The following is a 22,498-nucleotide window of genomic DNA, read 5'->3' on the forward strand; positions in this document are numbered from 1 at the left end:
TAGAAAAAGTATGAGGAATTGTGGAGAACATTTACTCTTCAACACAGCCAAGCCTGGGTGGATCTAAATTCAGGTGGTGGCAGTGCTCTGAGCATAGAAAAGTTGGACAGAGGGGGACTTTGTAGCAAAGTATGAAGCAAATCATGGGTTTAAATACTGGACGTGTCTCCTTTCCTCCTTCAACTTAGAACACTGTCCAGGAAACACTGAGTGGGCAACAGGGGCAGAAAAGCAACCTGACACCTGATGGTTAAAGACTGCACTTGAAACTGGAGACATATGGACCTTGCCATGGATCTCAAATTTCCGTCTACAAATACCTTCAGTTCAGACATGCTTTACTGTGCCATAGAAAAACTCTGTAACTGATAAACTTGGGCTTTTAAAGAAAACATCAAGATGTAAACAAATTATTAAAAAATAGAAAAAAATATTCTTAGGAACCGAGTAAAATGATCCTATTTTCATAAGAAAAAAGCATAAAAATACTTCATAGAATATTGTTTGCAAAATAATCTGTGCAAATAGATCAGAAAAATTAAGTACTAACTGCATATGGTAACACCGATATTTTTGCAATTACTGGAGAAACAAATAAGTAAAAAAACAAGACAAATTAATTATATAATTGATCTAATGCAACCTTCCAAGGAATAATTGATATGCTATCATTACCATAACAACTAGTTCATGACAAAACTGATACATGACACCTTCTTAGAAGCTACTTAAAAATCATTACTAATCATGTCATTCTGCATTATGGCAAATAGGATGAATAAAAGCCTATTTGTAAAACATTTAGTATTGTCATTTTTCATAGTTCTCTGAATGAAATACTAATGGTCATCACAGTTAAGAGTGAAATGTCTCTGGAAAAAAGAAAGAACTATACACGCCTAACATAATACAAGATTCATAACTGTGAAAAATACAGGGTCTAGAGATACATCAGCAAGATAGATTATTTTTTTTCTAAACTGGAAAGGAATTCATAATATTCATTAAAACAAGATACCAGCAGGACTTCCGTGCCATGGACAGACATTAGGCAGTTTTAAATGGGCATTTGAATAATTCTATTTTCAGTGCTTTGCATTTTCATATTTTGAGGTGATTAAAAGCACTAAATTAATTACATTACAATGACTTTAAGTGGGGCAAAATTATCATTCACTTCCCAGGAGGGAAGCTGCTTTTGCAATATATTTTTTCCTTTTCACAATCATCCTGAGAAGTTCCTACAGCCAGGGAAAGGGCAGTAGCTTTAAAGAAGTCAGGAGACGGAAAAATGCATTAGTTAGTTATCCTTAAGAGGGGGCAAAGAATGACATTTTAAAAGGTTAAATTCACCAAATTAATTGGCAGCACCAGATGGAGAAATCAGTCCGGCTGAACACATAGCAACTTTTTCATACAGTTCCAATGCATTTTGTAACACTTTTCAATTGGCCCTGGTAACTGCTCCCAGACTTAGAAGCCTCTCTTTTGTCAGGTGAGGAAAAAGGACATTTATTCATTCAAATGAAATGTGTCAAAATTATATCAACATGTAGGAACGTCTGGAGGAACAAGGATGAGGACAGCCAACTTTTTTTTGAACAGAAGTTATAAGAGCTTTAGGATATTCAGAACAAAGTGTTCTGGGCTTTCATAAGATGACAGAAACAATTTTAAAATCTAATTTTGGCACAGCATGACTCAAGGATATGCCTCCCGGGTTTTACACCATCATCTCCACTAAGCCCATTTTCTCTGCTTCTTATGTCACATTTTTTCAAGCAATTTCCCAGCCCTCTTTTTCCCTGGATGAAAGGCAACAAAGGGTAAAATTCTTATCCTGATATGCCAGAATATATATATGTAATAGATTTAGTTTCTAAATAACTGTATTTGAGCCTGAGACTCTGAAATGTAACTCACTTATTTTGAAGGAAAAGTTCCTACACACATACTGTATGTTATTTATGCAACTAGAACTCTACTGACTTCAACGAAATTTGTCTAGGATAAGAATGCAAAGTCTACTGCTAATGCTAAGAATTCCCCTTTTGAACAGTTTTATAGGACAGACACAGGGGAAGAAAGTTACCGTGTACTATGATTATTCATTTTCAGTATTAAGTGTTGTTCAGTTCAACAGTTCTCCAGAGAAAAGTAAAAAAAAAATGTCCTTACAAATATGAACACTCAAAAAATTTTGTAGTTTCCAGGCCAGATGCCAAGATCTGTCCTTCCCCCAAAGAAATTTCCCCAGAAAAGAATTAAATACACTATCACTGGAATAATCTAGGAAAAAAAAAAAATGCAACTTTGCGGAAAACCTAGAGAGCTGCAGAAAATGTCTTTAGTAATTCAGCCTTTCTCTGGGAGCCAATACTCATCCATCCCATGACCTGGTGCTTCTCAGAACTAGACCCTTCCTGTCATAAGGATGATACAGCACAAAGAACTGCTTTGCTGGAACATTACATGAGTAAAAAATGATGGTATCCACTCGCATGTGACTGCCACTGCTGACTTGCACATAAATGGCTGAAAGCATTCTCTGATGGTTTTGGATAAGAAAGGTGTATCAGTCATTATAAGAGCTGTGCAGAGATTACGGCTAGGAAAGATACTGATACCCACCCTCAGCAGACTTCATTGCACTGACTCCAGGCTCCCTACAGCTGATTGATAGGAAAACCCCTCCACCATGCTGCAGTTCAAATGCGGTCAGTCACAGGTTCGATTTATACACACGGTAAATAATCAAAAATTTTGTTCACATTTTTAAATTGCCAAAGGGCTAGGGGAGGAAAAGTCAGCTTCATCATCTCAAGTTTTTATATTGCCAAGTTTCAATAGTCTAGCAGAAAGGTTCAGCCAAGAGAGAGAAGGGGAAAAAAATCCAGAAAAAAGTAGTATGAGCTTTGAGATAAATGGTCCACAGCCATGTCAAGAGGAAGTACAGTAGAAGACCTCTTCTGGGTAACTCTGAAAGAGATCTGAAAACAAGACAGATGCATTCAGTGCACAGTTACCACATTTTCCATTTCTTTCTGTACTTTATTTCACTTATGGTAAACAACTTATGAAAACAAGTTTGGTTATTGTAATTCTATTTCCAAGCATTTTTATTGACGTGCTATTGTATTCAGTGTTAAATAACTTTGATTTATGATGCTAGAGGGAGGTACCACCCTGAAGTCTAATTATCCCCCTCTCCTTGCACTTTGTCTGCATGCCAAAAATCTGAAATAAAACATGTGTGGCTTTCATTTGTTTGGAATGAGCAGGAGACGCAGAACAGCAGGGCTACATGGAGGCAGAAGTGCTGTGTTGCTCGCCTTGCTGAAGCTGGTAGAAAGGTAGGGCTGCCCACAGCCCTGAGTACCAGCCTGCTGAGGCCCCAGGAGACCAACCTGGGAATCCAGTTGGCTTCTTTTCCACAATCCATTTCCAAAAGGAAAAAATCCTTCCCACCCAGCTTTTGCATGGCTAAGTGAGCCATGGGGAACTAACCAGAACTTTTACTTCAGTGGGAGTTGGATGGCAATTTAGTGCAGCTTCAGCAAGCAACTTTCTTTTTTGGATGCTTCAGCAAAGTGAACCTCTGATTCATCAGCAGTAAACTGAGGCTGAGCCCAAAGCTAAAACTAACCAACATCATGCTGGAACACTGAATTTCACAGTTCCATGCATATCCAAGAGACACGATAGGGCATCTGCAGGCAAATGGAGTTTGCAGGGGGATGAGGTATTGCAACTCTGAAGTTACCCCAGTGCTTTCAGACAGCTTCAGCGTTTGCTCAGACTGCTTTCTCCATGACTCAGTCTTTATTGGTATGTCTTGACAGATTTATATTCCTAGATTGGACAGAAAACCTGCTTTGTTTATCTTTTAAACTAAGAATTAGCAAAACCAAGTAGTGCCAGTATTCAGAGTCATGCATGCCTTAAAGGGGCTTTTCTAGATTTCAGCTTTAATCTAAAAAAATACGGAGAGTGACAGGTTCAGCTAATGCTCTGAGCTCTCTGGAGGTTTTCGAACCTCCCTAAGCTAAAGATAGCCTTTGTGACTATATCACTGCACTCTGTTGTATCACTATGTCCTAAGTGTAATTAGAATATGAATATACAGAAGCACTGATTCGTTCTTTAGACTATAAACACAGGAACCAAGGATTGCATAACCAAACAATTAATTTACAGTAATCTTCACCATGTGGTCCTGTTAGCAGAGATCTAATAGGAGAATGCTGTGATAGCACTTCCATTTAACCTATTCTATTCCCTTTAAAATGTACATTATCTTGGAATTAACATTAAGCTGTGAATACTTTCCAAAGGAAATAATCAGTGGAGATCTCCAACAGTGTTAAAATGAGACTAGCCAAAAAAGCAGCTAGGCAAAATCAAGGATAGTAAATTAAATGACCTTGTGCTTCATTTCCACCTCTGTGTCTTTGACCTCCAGTCCTTGGGCCCAGCTGTGATCCAGCCATCATATGACCTAAGAAAAAAGAATAGTTACCATATTGCCAAATGTTGCTACTTCAAATTACAATGTAATCATATTTGTCCAAATAAAGCATGTTATGCAGTGTTATTTATTTTTATGACCCCACAGTTATTGTTAGTCTCAGGAATTTGTTCCCTCATTTGCTGATTCACAGAGTCCAGTAACTTTGCCTCTTACAAATGGCATGATGAACGGACAATTTCCTGTCATGAGGAGATTAAAAGTAGAGGCACACCTTGGAAACAGAGTTTACAAAATCCTTTAAACGTCTTTGAGCCACTCAGTACTCATCCACGCTCTGCAAGGGAGCCCAATGGTCAGAGGTGTAGGTATGCACACCGTAGGTAAGAGATGAGAAACTCCGGAAGCTATCGAACAGTGAATTTTCACAGCAGACCAGCACAAACATATTTAGCACAGGGTTTACTGTCACCATGAAGTGTCAAAAGAAATTTGAGAACGTTCAGCTGTTCTCCTGCTCTGTGGTTTGCTTGTGCTCCTTTCTTCCCCTTAGTTTCTCTTTACTGCATTCTGACATGCTGCAAGGCATGAAAAGTACCCTTTTATTATACTGGAAGGAATTATCTAAAAGGATTTGACCAAACAAAATTTTGCTGACCTTAGTCTTTTACTCCTGTAGCCTTATAAAGAAGTGATTCAGAATTGCGACACAAAAGAAGTAATGAATAAAATTTCCATGTGGGTAGCTAATGCCCCATGGAGCAGTGTGTCAGACTATAATGTATAAAGGGGTCATTGACCTATATCTTCAGCTATGTTCCTCAGGATGATAAACACTACAGGAGAGTCAAAACAACAAAGCATAATTAAACAAAATGCCTCATAACCAGCTGTTTTCTGAAGAGTCAGTACATATATGCCATTGAAAGTTCAGCATCAACCAAAAATTGTAGCCCAGTGGTACATAACATATGGGTGTAATTTATTTTCTGGGTTAAGAGAAAGGCTTAAAAACACCTGTGATAACAGATAGTAAATGTTGGCTTTACTATGATATCCACTAAAGTTCCCATCATTGCTTTCTCAGGCTTCAGTAATAGTTGTTTTGGATTCATTCCCAGCAATATCAGCTATTGGGGAAGTCAATAAAATATCCAAAATACATTAAGTTTGGAACTGTTTTCACATAAAATTTTCGTATTATATAAAAGCAAATTAAACACTGAGACACCAGTCTTGCAAACACACATCTGCATAAACCCCAGTCACAAAAAAAAAAAAAAAAAAGTTGCATTTTTTTCTACAGGCATTGATAAACCCATATCCTTTAAACATGAGACAATAAGGTTTGGTCTTGCACCACTGATGTCAGTGGGAACATGGGCAGGCAAATAGAAGGAAGGCTATGAAGAACATTCGCATACAATGCAGATGATGATACTCTATCAAAAACACTCTTAGAATGCTGCTAATTAACCAAGAATGAAAAATGCTGGTTTGGAAAGTGAAAAGAAACAACTTTAATTCAAGAATACGAAATCTTGAGCTTTTAAAATTGTGTTGCAATTATTTGACAGTGCTTTCATTTATTTTTTTTAAAGTATCACAAAGACGTGTCTGTGATAAAGGCACACAGAGATAGTAGTCATGTCTTTTGTCCATGCTAATATGAAAGAGCAGGGAAAATAAAAGACTTGAGTCTTTCTTGTCTTGTACTGGATCTGGCTAGCTCTTGTTCATTTTGGAAGATTTGTTTCTATTTTTGTTTTATTTTCCCTCTTTGAAATTACTTATTGTGTTGTTCTCACATGCTTAAAGCATGTCTAGACTGTTCCCAAACTAGCATTTTATGAAAGCAGGTTATTCTGACTGAAGGACAGTAGCTGCTTCATACTGTGTTTTGGGGCTTGCCTCTCTGACAGCTGTATTAAGGCATCTATTTTTGCCCTTTCATGAGGCCTTCGACATCATCTGGTATGGGACTGAGAATCACACAGGCACTCTCTTCTCCAGGGTAAGGAAAAGCAAAGTGGCAATATCAGAAAACCTGGAGCAGAGGTAGGAGGCATGATTTATTCTGCCTTAGTGTGAGACTACCACAAAAGAATGTATTTTTTATAATGTGTCACAAGTAGGTTTGTAACAACATAAACAAAATACACAGCAGCAGTGCCAGCAGTGATCATAAATACATGTTTAGCATAGCAGCTATAATAACTTGCACATCATCATACAAGAACAAATTCTTGTCACACTCTTGTAGGTGGAAAAAAATATGCTCTCTAAAATGTTTCACATGAAAATTCAATGCTCCCATTATGAGAGAGTGCAGTTCTCACAGGACAAATAAGACTGCAGTCTGAAAACTATTTTAATAAATCAAAACTAAATACACTGCTGTCTATATTCTCTTTAAAGGCTTATTTTGACTCTGGCTCGGGGTTTTGTAGAGCAGATGTAGCAGTGAACATGTGCACACATTCTCTCTTCTTCCTCTGCCTCTTTTTTTACACACAATAGACAGAAAACAAGTAGACCTTGCTCACAGCAGTCCCCAGTCCTAGACGATCCTCAAAGCTCCTTCTAATCCCTACTTTTGCTAATAAATGTAATATGAAGAATAACCAAGTGGAAAGCCCATCCTTTAAAACAAGCAGTGGATATAATACTAGCTGGGCTCTATTCCCACTTCTGCCCCAATGTTTTCTGGGACTACAAGCACAGAAGTTCTTTTGATTCTCTTAGCCTCCATTTTCTTGTCTGTCCTCTGTCTTATCCTCTCATTTTAGACCACAAGGTCTACAGCGCAGTGATTTTTTGCACTATCAAGGTAACTTTAGGAAAGTCAAACTGATGGAATCATACCCATTCCAATTATTTGCCCTTTTATGTTGTTGCATAAATCAGATAGTTTTGCTTTCACCCTCAGCTTTCATTTCTGCATACCTACACCTCTTGTGCTTAAGACCATCCCTTCTCACTCTTTGTCTGCCAGAAACTAGTGAATAAGAACAGTTATTTTAATTACAGCCTCTGAATTTGGAACGCTCAAAAATGTACACCACTCCACCCTAGAAAAACATGATCCAAAAATGGCTGTTCTAATAGCCCATATGTTTCACCATTTGATGACCTTTTGAGGTATCCATGGCAGAGCCCTGTCAGATCCAGCATTGCTGCCATTAAGGCCGGAGCCTCGAACTTGGTCCTGCTGGGTAGAATACAACTCTCATTCTCCATGCGAATAGTTTCTCCTTTCTCCTTAGTATTCTTAATCAGTAATTGCTTGCCATGGAAAGGTGCTTAAGATCTTCCCAGCTCCAAGTCTTTATTGTTCCAACATTACTTTCACATCTCACCTTCTACTGAATATATATCTTACTTTTACAAAACTGTCTTTTAAGGAGTTTTGCTTTCCTAATATGGTTGGAATCAAGTAGGGAAATCTACTGCTCTTCTGCGTTTTCTTTGACTGTCAACACTTCAAATATTAAGCACTTATTCAACATTGTATTTCTGATTCTTCACTCCACCTACTTAGTCCTTCTCTTTTCTCTTTGTGTCCTGGGAGTCAGGGCTACAGGCTTCTGAAGTCAGTTCAGGTGGTTATCTGCAATTTCTCTTTGTAGCGCTCTTCGAGGTCAAATCCATTACAGCATATGCTCAGACTGACTTTCCACACTTAACTCTGCCGGGCTTACTGTGACACACTCAGCAGTTCACCTCAGAACCTGTTATCCATAGATACAGTAGATGTTAAATTTGACATAGAAAAAGAACCTGTTTCCTGCCTCCTCTTCACCTTAAAAAGCCTTGTGAACAGAGTGACATTTTTTGATGAAAAAGATAAACATGATACTAGAGGCTAATTAGTACCACCGCATCCAAAATGAAATACACCCACAAAAATTACATTCACATAACATACAGTACAGCCACAGTCAGGAAGTTTAATCACACTGGCTGTCCCAAAGAGCTTAGAAATTGTTTTCATGCTGTCATATCATATCAACTGGGAAAGAAATGTACATCAGCAAATAAAGCTCCTTAAATATTTGCAGCTGATTTGTAATGGAAATTACAGAGCCAAGATAACATTATTTTCTTATGCCCCACAGTCTTGGGTAAACTGGTGTATATAAGGCTTTTTTTGAAATAGATTTTTAGGAATAGATTTAAAATCCATCACAGACATACTAATGCTGAAACAGCCAGTCTCAGATGCCTGCAATTTACATTCCTGTTATAGATTGATACATCATCCTTTTGCATCTGGAGACACGGGCTTCTTCTTCCTCAGTTTTCAGAGGGTTTTTTTCCTAGTCTCGTTAAGATGGAGATTATTATAGTCATTAGGACAAAGACACCAATACAAAAGGAGTGAAGTAATATCAATCCTTCAAGTGACATTAATATTCTGAATTTGGTTGGCATTTCCAGATTCCCCAGCCTAGCAGTGACCTGGATAGCAAGGAAACTGAGACAGTCCTTATAAGCAGAGATTGAAAGTGTCTCCTCCTCAGTTAAACTATTCCAATATTCACCTGTCCCCAAAAAATAAAAAAGTAAAAGTTAGGGGTGGGGCAGAGGGGGAGAGCTTGATAAGGCTAATACACTCCATACCAAGCAAGGCTATCTTGCCATGACTGTGACATCTGTATTCTGGGAACAGAACTGGTTACCTATGACTTCCCAGGACAGTCATAGGGCTGCTTCTCGTAAAGACGTCCTGTCTCTCCCTGCTCCTCTAGCCAATGCTGTGGTCATCATCCACAAGTGGTACAATTTTGACACCCTCTAAGCATTCTTCAGCTTCTTCTTCCACAGCCTGGTAATCCCTTTGGTCTTAAAATGGAGGTTGTCTATCATTAGTCCCACAGATGCTTTGCTAACAGTAAGGATGGATGGAAAAAGGAGCGTTAGGATTTACAGATAAGCTTACTTTTACCTTTTTCATTCATTTCACATTGCAAGCTTATCATTCAGAGCTGAGGTGGTCAAATGTGCCTCAGCTAGGCATGCTAAAAGTTTCCATACTAACTCTGCAGCTACTTTGCCAAAAGCCAGTAGAAACACCCCAAAATGTTTCATAACAATAGGGAGAAAAAAGTGGCTCTAAATGTTAGAAAAGCAAAAAAAAATATGTGGCCATATCGTCACAGAACCATAAAGCTCTTCTCTTAACTATTCAGAAAGGTGCCTTTGATTTTCAGTAGAAGGTGCTTTCTACCTCAAAGGTACAGTACAGTAGCTTGATTACTATCATGTAATGTGGCATTTGCTAAGACAATGACTTTTTTTGTGAATGGCTGAGTCAATAAGCACATAAAATCCCTGCATTTTGTCAGTGTCTGTGTTATTGCTGCCCTTCGGCTGAAGTAATTGTACTTTTTCCTTTTCAGAAAACTTACCCAGTGTTCTCTTTCTCTTTATTATGACTGCTCTACTTATATTTAATTACTCAAGGTTTGGCGGTCTGCTTCTTATTGTTTGCATTCCCGTGCTATGAAATGAGCTGCAATAGACTGGCTAATGCGCTTGGTTAGAAACACTGTATCAGGTACAGTTATCCAAATGAATAAGCCGAAAAAATAATATTTCACTTTTTCTTTGAAATTTGAAGACTATTATGCAAAAATACATATTTCACAAGCACGTCATATTCAAGTTTCTAAATAAATGTTGGGGCAGGAAGAAGATACATTGCCTGATCCACAGTAGGTGAAGTATTAGCTAACTCTAACTTTGCTGTCCCTTCCACTTACTCAGGTGTTAGCAGAAGGTCTAAAGGAGGAGATAGGAGGGTTGGAATTCTATAGGATATATACCAGAGGATTAAAATATAGAGAGCAAGACCTGGAAGAATGGGATCTCTTTCCTGGCTTTGCCTTATACTGCTTGTGTGGCCCTAAATAAACCATTGGGTCCTTAAGCCTGTTTCCCACACACAAGTGTGGTGGTAGTATTACAAACTTAATCCCACCCTTGCTTTCTCTACTTAGATTTTACACTTTTCTAGGCACTGTGTTTGCAAACTGAATAGAAGCCACAATTCCAGACTCTAAAAATGAATTAAAAAAAAAAAGAATTTATTTCAGCTCATAAACGAAGGTCCCAACTGACAAAGCTACTGATACATATATAACTGAAGTCAATGGGGTCACTTAAAGTTAGGGATATTCTTAAAGACTTTACTGATTCAGGGCCTTAACCTCTCAGGAACACATTGATTCATAGCTTGAGGTAGTGGTTGTTTTGCTCTTTCTTTCAGTGCATGCTTATTTATAAAGATTTTCCTTCCTGGGCAGACCTTATGGCCTTTGCTGTGCTGGGTTTCTGCTCAGTAATCCCACCAGTTTATAAAGATTTCTAAATAAGTAATTAAAAACTTTTACATATGTCAGTTGGACCTGTCAAGGGATTGAAATTGGAGGAACACAAATCTTTTTGCTGAGAGCTTAATGGCCTGCACTACAGCTGCGATGTTTGGGAGAATCTCTTTGAGTGCCATTTATGAATCCTCGTGTGAATGTGGGGAGTGATTGCCACCTTCTCGGTGTTTTGCTTTCACACTCAGATAAGAGCAGTAAGAAAGTGGAGAAGAGAAGGTTTCAGGTGGCACAGAAGGAACAGGAGCAGAAGGAACAGAACCTCTTTAAATGGAGCATCCCTGGGAAGGGGACAACTCAAGTAAACCAGGTTTTCAGCTCTGCTGTTCAAAACATTGAGGAACAAATCATCTGCTGTGATGTTCTAACAGTTTGGCAGACCTAATTAGACACTTGCTTGACAAAGGGTTGTGATGCTCATCTAAGGTAGGAGTACCTCCCTGGCTGTATTAAAACAAGAAAAGGCCAGGAGCAGAAACAAGAAACATACTGCACTACATGGAGGGAAGAGTCTTCTCAGTTGCGAATGAAGGTCAGAAAGAGATGGGAGGTATCCAGAGCTGCGCATACCTGTGGGCTGTTTTATTGTTTCAAATGGATGTGCGTTTTTCTTGCGCAAGGCACAGCACATTTACATCTCTCAACCTGACACAGCCTGCAAGTTTCTCCTGTTCCTAACTACCACATTTGCCTCAAGAGGTAATCCGAAAACTCAAAACTCTCACAGGCAGGAGCCCTGCGGGGCTGAGTCTGATCTGCTCTGGCTTGGAGACCGAGGACGGTGGGCTGTAGGATGCTACGTCTGTGAACAAGGAAGGGGGTTGGCAACAGGACATGGGAGCATAAGGGAAGGGGAGAACACTGTGGCCTCCTCATGCAGAGTGGAGCATCTGGAGCAACTGTGCTGGAACCCAAGCATGGGGACCCTGGGATGCCCAGCGAGCAGGCAGCCAGCAGGCTGCTGTGGTTGCACGGCACGGGGCCCTTGTTCCTCTTTTGTGAACGCCCAGCATTTTCTCATGAGACAAGAGCATTAACATCTTTGCAATATCCATGCTGAGGAGAATAGAAATGTACCCTGAGGTACTTGCTGTTCTGGCTTTCATCTAATGAGAGTTGAGAAATATCCATGTGGGTGCTGTGAGCATTGCCAGCACCCACGCTGTGCAAATTCCACAGGTAAGCAAAGGACTTGAGTTTCCATTAGTCTCAAGCTGGCATCTTTTACAAGCATAAAAATCCTATTTTAAAGCAATGTTCATTCACCTGCTTTCAAAGAGTGCCAAACTGGCACATTGCAGAGATGAGAGACACTGCATGCCTTTCCAAATGCAATTCCTGCCATCTGGGAGCAGAGCAATGGCTTTCAGCTTAGCAAGCCAGCAGGTCCATAAAGCAGCCCAGGAGTATGACAAGGCATTTCTGCCTTCAGGAGCAACAGAATTTTGCTGGTCAGCTTTGAATGATCTTCTGCTGCTTTGTAATGCACCCGTCAAGAGGTTTAACTGATGTTATGTTTTCCGAGCACACTTGTATTGACTTTTCTGATAACCTTTACCTACCAAATCATGCATGAAAACTCACCAAACAGATGCTAAACTTTTTCCTAATAGCCATTCTGCTCCATTTCCTATATCTTACACATTGGTGTTTGTTGCATATTTAGCAAAAATCTTTATAGCTGCACAGCAGATTTTGATAAATCCCCAGTGTCAGCATGAAACTCAAGTAAAAAAAGACCTAGTATGGGGGTTGTCTGTGGGCTGAGGCACATGATAACAGTGGCTTAACAAGTTACTGTGCATCAGTCTGAGGCATCCATTTGTGCGCACGCCTTTCACATGAGCATATATAAAACGATGAGGATGAGATCAGCACAGGGATATTAAGAACTGCTCAGTAGGCATGCAGCAGCTTGTTAAGCTGCCAAAGCATGATTTTGTGTCTGAGCCTGGCTGCATAACCTGTGCTAGGTTAAGATCCAGAGGCTTTCCATCACCCACCTGTTTATATGGGCATAAGGTGACGTTGTCAGGTACTGAACATCAGTCAGCAGCTCTAAGAGTCTTTTTATCAATTCTTCATATTACAGCTGCATGTAGGGGCTCCATCTGCAATGATGACTTTACTGTGTCAGACAAACAGCAATGCCTATGGTGGCAGAAGACAGTCCCCAGCTTAAGGGCTGACAATTTTAACAAGAGGCAGAGGCAGCAGGTAGAATGGCCTCACCTAACTTCACCCATTTAAAAATTCAGCTTGGAGCCTGAGCTAATTATGTAGGCTCACTTCAGAGTAAGAGAGAAAGCCAGCTCCATAGAGGAGGCATTTTTCCCAGCTGTCTTAGACACTTCTTTTACTTGAGATGAATGTCTCCCCCCTCCTATAAATATAGAAAGAGCCCAGACAATTAGCTTAACACCCAGCCCTTGCAGGACTGAGTGTTAGGTAAGATACCTCTTCCAACAAGAACATGAAACAGGGACGTCACCCATGCAGCTGACGGAGAGCTGGGGCACAGGGATATCCCTCTCAGCTGCCTGGGAGCTATGTGCTAGTCCCAGACCTGAGCCCAGCGACAAAGCTACGGGCCCTTCTCCTAGCCGTTACAGCGCTGGAAAAGGCAGCTCCACAGAGCTGCAGCAGCCAGGGCCCCCTCTCGCCGTCGTATTTCATCTGCTGCTCAGTCCCAAAGCGGAGTCGCGAGAGCCCCCGCTGTGCCTGCAGTTCTCTCTGAAGGATTTCCTATTTCACACACCCATCGCGTGGTTGGTTCCCCGTGAAGCAGAATAATTCATTATGTTTAGTAAACCGGGAGCTTGGATGCATCATGCTAACCACTATTAACCATGGATCAGTTGCTAAAAAACAAGAGGGTTGATTTTAAGGAAAGGGAAGAAAAATGAGTGACTGCAACTTTACCTACAATTAATTATTGTGGTGGTCAGTTACAAACAATTTCAAGGCATTTTTTGGTTTTAATGCCACTGTTGAGACTTACCTTCTGGCTAGCTGTGCTGGAATCTCCCCGAGCAGTGTGCTGTCTCATTCAGTGCTTTGTGGGCTCACATTCGGAGAGCCATTTGGCCTGCAAACTTGCTGGATTATCTGTAAACACAGTGAAAGGAGACGGTTACTGCATGAAACCCAGAGAGTGCACCTGCATGCTAATGAGTTAAATGTCATGACAGAAACACAAGACCAACGCTCCGTGCTGCCCTTTAGAAAGCAAGCCATTTACTCCTGTAACATTTCAAACAGAAAATTACAGTGTAACTTCTTGTGTCAATACATAATTTATTTTGTAATAAATAACTAAATGCATATTTATTGCACCTCTATTTTAATCCACTGTTGTGCTTTTCACAGGTTCTCCCTGCCCTAGAGGTACTGTTCACACTGGTTATAATATTTGCTGTTTGAGGCTGCTGTACGCTTAAAGTTCTGTAACAATGAAGGTGTTTGGACTAAGAAACAGCTTTCATTCCCCTCCAAATGCCCCCAAGTTATTTATTTTGCTATTTTTGTTTTATTTTACCTTAAACTGAAGGGGTTTCCAGTACCAATAAAGAACAAACTGAAGACAGCATGAACTATAAAGCTTTTTTTTTTTTTTTTTAAATCTGCATTGCAACTGTGATAAAAATCAACAATGCCAGTAAAGTCAGGACTAAGGCTGCAGTGAAACTTTGATACTCCCAATGTAGTTAGGAATTACAGCAGCACACAGCACACATGTCAATATAAATGGAGCTGTGGATTACAGCATACGACAATGCAGCGTATTTGCAAGCTGATTTCACTGCAATGCAGACCCAAAGAAACTGAAGAGAAACTTACTTTTTTCTCCTATGGTTTGAGGCTGATTCACTTTGGCAGTGATTGAGAGTTATCATAAGATGGCTGTTTGACCATCCATGTAAAATGAGATGGATTTACTTTATTTACGTGGTGGGCCTATCCTTCTTCATAACTGACAAGTGCCTGCAGCACAGAATAACTTCTCACAGATGATACAAACCAGTAGTGATGGGTGAATTTCTAAGTCCTAATATTTAGTTTTTAAAATACTGTAAAAGAAAGGACTGTGCTCCTCTAGTTCCATTCATGCCAAGCCTCAGAGAACTTTAGTTGTGTCTCACCAGCACGTGCCATGGATGTGTTACTGTGCCTATGAAGTAGCCTGTCCCACCAAGGCCACACAGAAACTGGGGATGGCAGAGCAGTGAAGAGGAACCACATAATGTCCCATCCAGCTTTGTGCTTAAGCCACCAAGCCATTTGTCAAACACAAAAATAAGAGTAAAATCTTACCATAAATTATGCAGTTGAATTTCTAGCATTGGTATTGTTAAAAAACACCTCCAGAATTAGGTGTTGCCAAAAGGGTATCCCATTTTAATTTAAATAATTTATTACTTGTGCCCCATCCCTGTGTGGCAGCTGACTCCTGATGTAGGTTTCAGAAGGGCATATCCAAGCCAGACCTCACGGAAGCAGCAGAATCAGGGGACCTGAGCAGGTTTTTTTGTCTGCCCTTCAAACATCTTACGCCCTCGCCAGCTCACCATTTGTCCTCCAGGACCACACCAAGCCCTGGATCTTACGCAGAAGTGCAGATTTGCTAGATAGCTAAAGGGTCTTTATCCCACCCCATCTCCTCGTTTTATAGAGGACAAGACAAGGCGAGACCCCTTGCAGCCCCGCAGAGGCAGTGACCCCAGGCAGAGCCGGAGCAGGACACGCACCAGCCCCACAGGAGCACCATTTCAGAGGGCAGTGCAGGCTCCTGCCGCCCCCGCGACCTGCCCCGCTCTGCTACTGCTCTCGAGACGCTTGTGGGCACACGAGGCTCATGCCCCGCTGGCCCCACGCTGGCGGCTCCACGAGAGGTAGATTCTCCAGGACAGGCCACTGTGCCTTTGCTGTGCAGACCCAACCATGCTGCTTCCCCTTCCCTCCCTGCGCAACAGCAGAAGGAATGAGGGGAGGGGGAAATCGGAAGGTATTTTTTGAAAGTCATTTCACAGTACCGTCCATATGACTAACCCATGGCACCCCCATCTATCCTATGCCTCCGTGCTGTCCGGAGCACTTCTCTTTTGGAAGGAGGAAAGAAGGGGGAAAATTCTCCAATATTTCTGGGGTGCAGAGATAACACGTGGCAATACATACTCTTTCTGCTGCGTTCAGATTTCAGGGTAGAAAGCATTTCCACCAAACAGGGTCCCAGTTTTGCTCCTACTGCTGTGAGGGGAAAATCGATGAAGGAAGCAAAACTGCATCCCTGCTCCTGCAGTAAAGCTGAGACGGTACTGACCTCCTGCCCACGCGCGGTCCGCATTTACAGGCCCTTTACAATGCAAACTCTGGTACGTAAATACGCAATGAAGGCTTTTAAGAGTGAACATTAATGAACCACCAGGCTGACAACTCAAAGCAGCAATAGTCCGTTGTGTAAATACATGCACGGGGACTGTTCTGTCCTCCTTCAGCACTCTCAGCATGCAAACAGAGTGCTTCAACACCCAGTGTGAGATGATCATTTCTGATTCTTCCGTTTAGAGAATTCCCCAAAGGTGGCCCTGGGCCATCTATTTATTGGAACAATGTCAGCAACATGCACATTATGTCTATAAAGAATGACACTGTTACTGAATCCCAGAAACAAGAAAGCCATCTAACACACTCAGCCCAAAAGAAGACAAAACTATTTTTATCAGTCAGAAATAAATCTCAGACACAGTAGCTTTATATATCTACTGGAAATGCAGACATTGTCTTTGATATGTAATAGCTGTGCAGGTGGAGAAGTGTCCTTAGTGGTTTTTACTGCTTCTCTGGAAAATGGGGCATGACTCTCCCTCGGCTGGGTTTGTTCGCGGGCAGCCCTTGCCTCCCTCCTCTTGCGCACTGTGCTTGTGGCTGGTAGCGCTCTCAGGAGGCATGTGTCTTGCCGCTCCACTGCATTACCTAAACAAAAGCCCTGCAAGGCACTGAGAACCTCGATATTCCTCTTTGTCTCTGTTAACACCCCAAAACCAAGCATGCTAATTACAGAATAAAGTAAGCTGCACGGGATTGTGGCCCTAAACAGATCCCGTATGCCTGCTTCCTCGCTGCCTAAAAGGGCAGCCTAATTAATTGGCGTTATTGAATCTCTTCCTGGGTGTTGGGTGTTGATGCATCAACTAATAAAAACAGAAGCGAAGCTAGCACTTGCAGAAAATGACAATATCAGGAGTAGGCAGGGTGCTTTGTGTTAGGTGTCACAGCTCATAATGGAGCGCAGTGCTTGACATCTTTATTAGCTCCTAACTCGGTGTATGGTCCTGTGTGTGCACGCATGTGTGTGCCACTGCCTGTGTCATAAGGAAAAGAAATAAAAAGCAGATGTGTGGAAGGTAGCTTTAACACCTTAATATAGTATACAGAATTTCTGTATACCATAGATTGAAAACTTGTAAAATAGGTATGGAGAGTTTTTAAATATTTTACTATGCATGGACAGCAGTTTGTAAAAGGCCTTGAAAAGAACTGTATTTTAATGCTGGTTTACTGAAATTCTTTTAAAAACTACATATTTGTAAGCACTTGGCTTAGAAAAAGTTTTTACAGATTCTGATGGTGTAATAAGGTCAAGCTGCAATCTTGCAGAGTAGTACAGTATAAATGAACTAATGAAAACTTATTTCAACCATTTCCTGTAGAGCATAACTGGTAGAATATATCACCTCCAAATGCAAAAAGAAAATGATCAGCAAAGACTTTACTCATTTAAGACCCACCACAGAGCTAAAGACAAGGGTACATGCTGGTTTTTTAAAATGTCAGAAAGCTATTTCACAGTGTTAGTGATCTCTCAATGCCCACTTCATATTTAATCAGCAAGCTACTAACTTTTTCTCAAAAAAAAGAACCTGTCTCTGTTGTTTATCATATCCGTATGTTGTTCAGTTGGGTGAATCAGCTATAAATGAGAAAATTTTGAAAAATCTAAACAATGTGACTACTCAAAGCTAAGCATACACGGAACTGTTCAGTGGGGTCAAAGCAAAACTGAATATTCACCCCATCTAGCTGTGTCATCTGCTCTGATGCCATTTTAGCCTGTTATCCTGCAAAAATCTTCTACACACATATCTCCTTCCATTCTGCATTATCTCACTAAGGACCTTGGTCCCAGCCTTCACTGATTCCCATAAGAGCAAATTCTCTACTTTTCAAGGGTTTTTCCTTCTCTTTTATTAATCTATTTGTTTCTGCAAGTGAAATACTGCAAGCCTAGACTAAAACCACACCTGCTTCAGTAGACACTGTGCAAGCATCTTCTTAGAGCTCTGCAGATTTATTTCCATATTGACCTAATTAGCATTTCTTCTATTTAATTTCTAAGTGCCCATAAACCAGGACGAAGTTAGCTAAATACCATGAAGCCTCCATGGTATTTCAGCCAAGACCAGCAAACTCATTTAACCACTGACCTCAAGCAGGCATGAGCTTCAGATTTTGGAATAGAAAGACTTAAGGAATTTATGCTCTGCTTTTTAAAGGATGTGATTTTACTTAACAGAAAGCACTTCAAGAATTAGATAAGACAGTCTTATAAAACCAAAGGTTTCTGATAAAATAGCAGTCCTATTCATACTCTGTTCCCAGAAAAGCAGTAGTTCTGATACTGTAAGTTTTAATGGCAGTTCATAATGCTTTTTTTTCCCCTTTTTTTTTCCAAAAGCTTAAGATTTAATCTGTGAATTATTTTTAAAGAGAATTGTGGTGATTGATGCAAATATTAGAGACTGCATGTTTATTAGAGTTCTTCTTCAGTTAGACGCTGTCTTAGAGCAACATCTAGTGGCACACTAGCTCTGCATCCTCCCTCAAAATCACTTGTGATGCAAGAGTTACGATGATAATTACCTGTGACAGGTTTACACATGCACACGTGCGCGCACGCCCACACACACACTGTAGGAGGCATTATCCCCAGCCAGTCCGGGGAGCTACTTACACACCTTTACAGCATTTTCTTTATATTCAGAGAGTAATCATTAAAAAGTCTGAACTTAGTCACTCAAATTGTAAGAACTGTTGAGTACCTTACCTTGCTTTTTGCAGATACACCCACATTCAAAACTCTATTTTTTTGTCTTAGTTCATCCGAAAGAAGTGTATTTTCTGTATAAACTTCTGCATTCAAAAAGGAAAAATACATATAAACATTCTTTCCCAATACAGCACTCAGTTTCTCTATTTGTACGGCTAGGACCTATGTATTTGCACAAGATTTGGCACCCTAGCTCAAGCAGTTAATTGTTACTCTTTCCTGTAGTCTCCTTGATTTCAATAGGAATCAACCCTATTCCATTGATTTCACATTAAATCAATTTCAATCATGTGTTTGAGGAGTTGCATTTGTATCTTAGACTATCACAGCAAAATTTCTTTGGTCTCTTTGAGTTGCTTTTCAAACCTCCTCAGCACAAAACCTACCCTATAAGTTATTCAGGTTTGGTCTATACTCTCTGAAGAAAGAACAAAAGGAAATTATTATGATTTTAGACACATTCAGGTACTACTCAGGAAATAAAATCTAAGAGAATGTTATTTAAATAAAAGGATTGAAATAGCTCAAAAAAAATAAATAAAGATTTCAAAACTTTAATTTGCAATAATGAGTAAGGTTAGTCCTCTTACAATGTCAGAAAAACATTTTTAATTAGTTAAAAACAGCATGCAAGTAGAACATTTTTGTAACTAAGTTTTTACAATAGGTAAACCCAGCAAACTGATGGGGAGCATCAAGAGAGATCATCTGTAAAACTCTGACTGAAATGTTAAGCTATTTTAGCAGTACTTTTTCAAGTGCTGAAAGATTCCACCCCCACCCCCATCATTCTGGTTTAGCAGTTTTGTACAGTATTTAATTCATTCAAGGTATAAAAACTGAGTGGGATTAAAAGATGATAGTTTATCTTCCTCATACAATCTACAAACAAAAACAAGCCGTGAAAGACTAAAAGGTAATTATTTTAAAGCCTTGGGGAAATTGTAACCATAAGCAACTTGTTTAATTCACTAGCTACAATGAATACTTTCTCATTAATAAATCAGTTAGCTCAAACTACAAAATGTTTTAATTTAAAAATATGTCACCAGTCTATTTAAAGTATTTTTTTCATTAATAAAAGGCTTTAAAAGATGCATTTTCTGCAATTAAATAGAACTCCAATTTAACAAAATTTCCATTTCCATCCACGGCAGTTTGACACAAAGAATAAGTAAAAGTGTCAGACAATAAACAAGAAATGTCATTTGACATTTTAATGATAAAATATTAAATTAAGGAGCGGCAGTGTGTAGGTTTAATATGTAGGTTACATTTAGTTGCAAATCAACATGTCTCTGTAGTTAATAACAAATAACAATCAAGCATTTCTGAAGAAAATAATTTGAAAGTTAAACAACAATGCAAGACTAAAACCAGTAATTTATTCAATCCAGATTTCTTGCCTCATGATAGAAATCATGGCTGAAAACACTTGGTGTATTAATTCTTGCCTACAAGTGCTATACAGGCTATTTCTAAGCAACAGTATTGCATTTTTGTTGATTTTCAAGTTTCTTCAGCTCAAATTGAGCCCAACAGACAAATTCTTAACAGCATGTCCATGTGTTTGCCACAAACTAAACAACCCGTGACAAACATAACTCCAACTCAATGACTGAGAAACACTGAGCAGTGTCTAATGGCAAAAAAAAGGAGAAAAAAGGTACCAAAGCTACAGAAACCCTCAAAATAAAGAGAAGGCTGTAGAACTATTCCTCCACCATAGGACGTCAAGTGAGCAGTACAACGATAGGCGATATGATGAGGGGAGGAGAGTTGAGCTCCTTAGCGTCACTGGCAAGCCCAGCTCTGATGAGCACTCCTCAAGAATAAAGAAGACATATTTACTTTGTAAATGTATCAGAATAGCTAACTGAACAACATTTTTAAGCCGCAATATATTATTGAATCCAGTATGGTCTAAATGGTAAGCTGTGTCCTCCACATCATTCTGTCATGCTAGGTGATCTCTGTGAAACCTTGGGAAAGGATGACGAGTTCTACTTCATGCACTTATTAGGGCACACTTTTAAAGATTGACAATATGTCTGCCCTGTGATGAAAGAGGGTATTGATACCACCCAGCTTTAGCCATCTAATTTAAACAACTATTCTCTCTAGGTTCTTGCCAATAGCCAGTGGAGAGAGGAACAGGTTTCTTCCAGAGGTGATTCAGACCATGTAAATCAGAGCTCTCTGGAAAGCCTGACAATAGGAAGAGTTTGGGTAATAGGTTGATCATATCCGCTGCCTAAGACTGGATGATGTGAACACTTCCTTAAATCTTTTCAGATTGATTCAGCAGCTCATTATAAGCTATTGTACTTGAACAATTTGAAGTTTAAAACTTGGTTTGATTTGAAACATTTCCCTTTCCTCCTATCTGGACAAGAAAGTAGGATTTACTTCATATATTTAAATAGGATTCTTTTATAACCCAAAGGCAGCTGAAAGGATTCTGCTGAATCCAAATACTCTCTCAAGCGTGGAAAACTATGTCGTAAAGGTGAATGTTACAGGAATTAATGAAAGTATAAAAACAGAATTTTATAACAGAAACTGAGCTGAAACCTCCTGATGACCTCTCTGTAAAGCATTAGGTTGAAGTCCTTTTCAGATATACCTCTATTTAAAGATATACTGAGTGTAAGCATCTTTGGGAGTTGAACTATTGGGTCTGACAAATTTGTAGAAGATTATAAGCATATGGATAAAGACAATCTGAGAATATGTAACTACTACAGCTAAGTGCATTCAAAAGTCTTTCTGCCAAGTATTGTATTACAATCCCTTCACCTTTTCAATAACTTATTGTAAGAGGAAACAGTTTTTAATCATCTGCACTGTTCAGTATCTGAGAGAATTTGTTAAACAGCAACCTTAACATTATAAATTCAGGACTGCACTGTTCACTCAAGATCATTGTCACTGGCTTAGTTTTGTCTGTGTTATTTTCTGTCCTTCTCACAGTGCACAAGAAAGAGATAAAAAAAGTGTGATGTCTGCTAGACCCTGTGAAAGAATTAACTTCTCTATCTTATCCTGTGTCACAAAGTTTAGTGACCTGACAGTACTATTTTTCCCATTTGAAGCCTTGGAAATAGACATGTTTTCATAGAATCATAGAATGATTTGGGTTGGAAGGGAACTTAAAAATCATCTAGCTCCTGCCATCCCCTGCCATGGGCAGGGACACCTTCCACTAAACCAGGTTGCCCAAAGCCCCATCCAACCTGGCCTTGAACACTGCCAGGGATGGGGCATCCACAGCCTCTGGGCAACCTGTTCCAGTGCCTCATCACCCTTACAGGGAAGAACTTCTTCCTTACATCTCATCTAAATCTACCCTCTCACAGTTTAAAATCATTACCCCCTCATCCTATCACTACACTCCCTGATAAAGAGTCCCTCCCCATCTTTCCTGCAGGCCCCCTTTAGGTACTGGAAGGCTGCTATAAGGTCTCCCCGGAGCCTTCTCTTCTCCAGGCTGAATAACCCCAACTCTCTCAGCCTGTCCTCATAGGGGAGGTG

Source organism: Haliaeetus leucocephalus, unplaced genomic scaffold, assembly GCF_000737465.1.
Source record: "Haliaeetus leucocephalus isolate CR32 unplaced genomic scaffold, Haliaeetus_leucocephalus-4.0 Scaffold384, whole genome shotgun sequence".
In the NCBI taxonomy this organism is placed as follows: Eukaryota; Metazoa; Chordata; class Aves; order Accipitriformes; family Accipitridae; genus Haliaeetus; species Haliaeetus leucocephalus.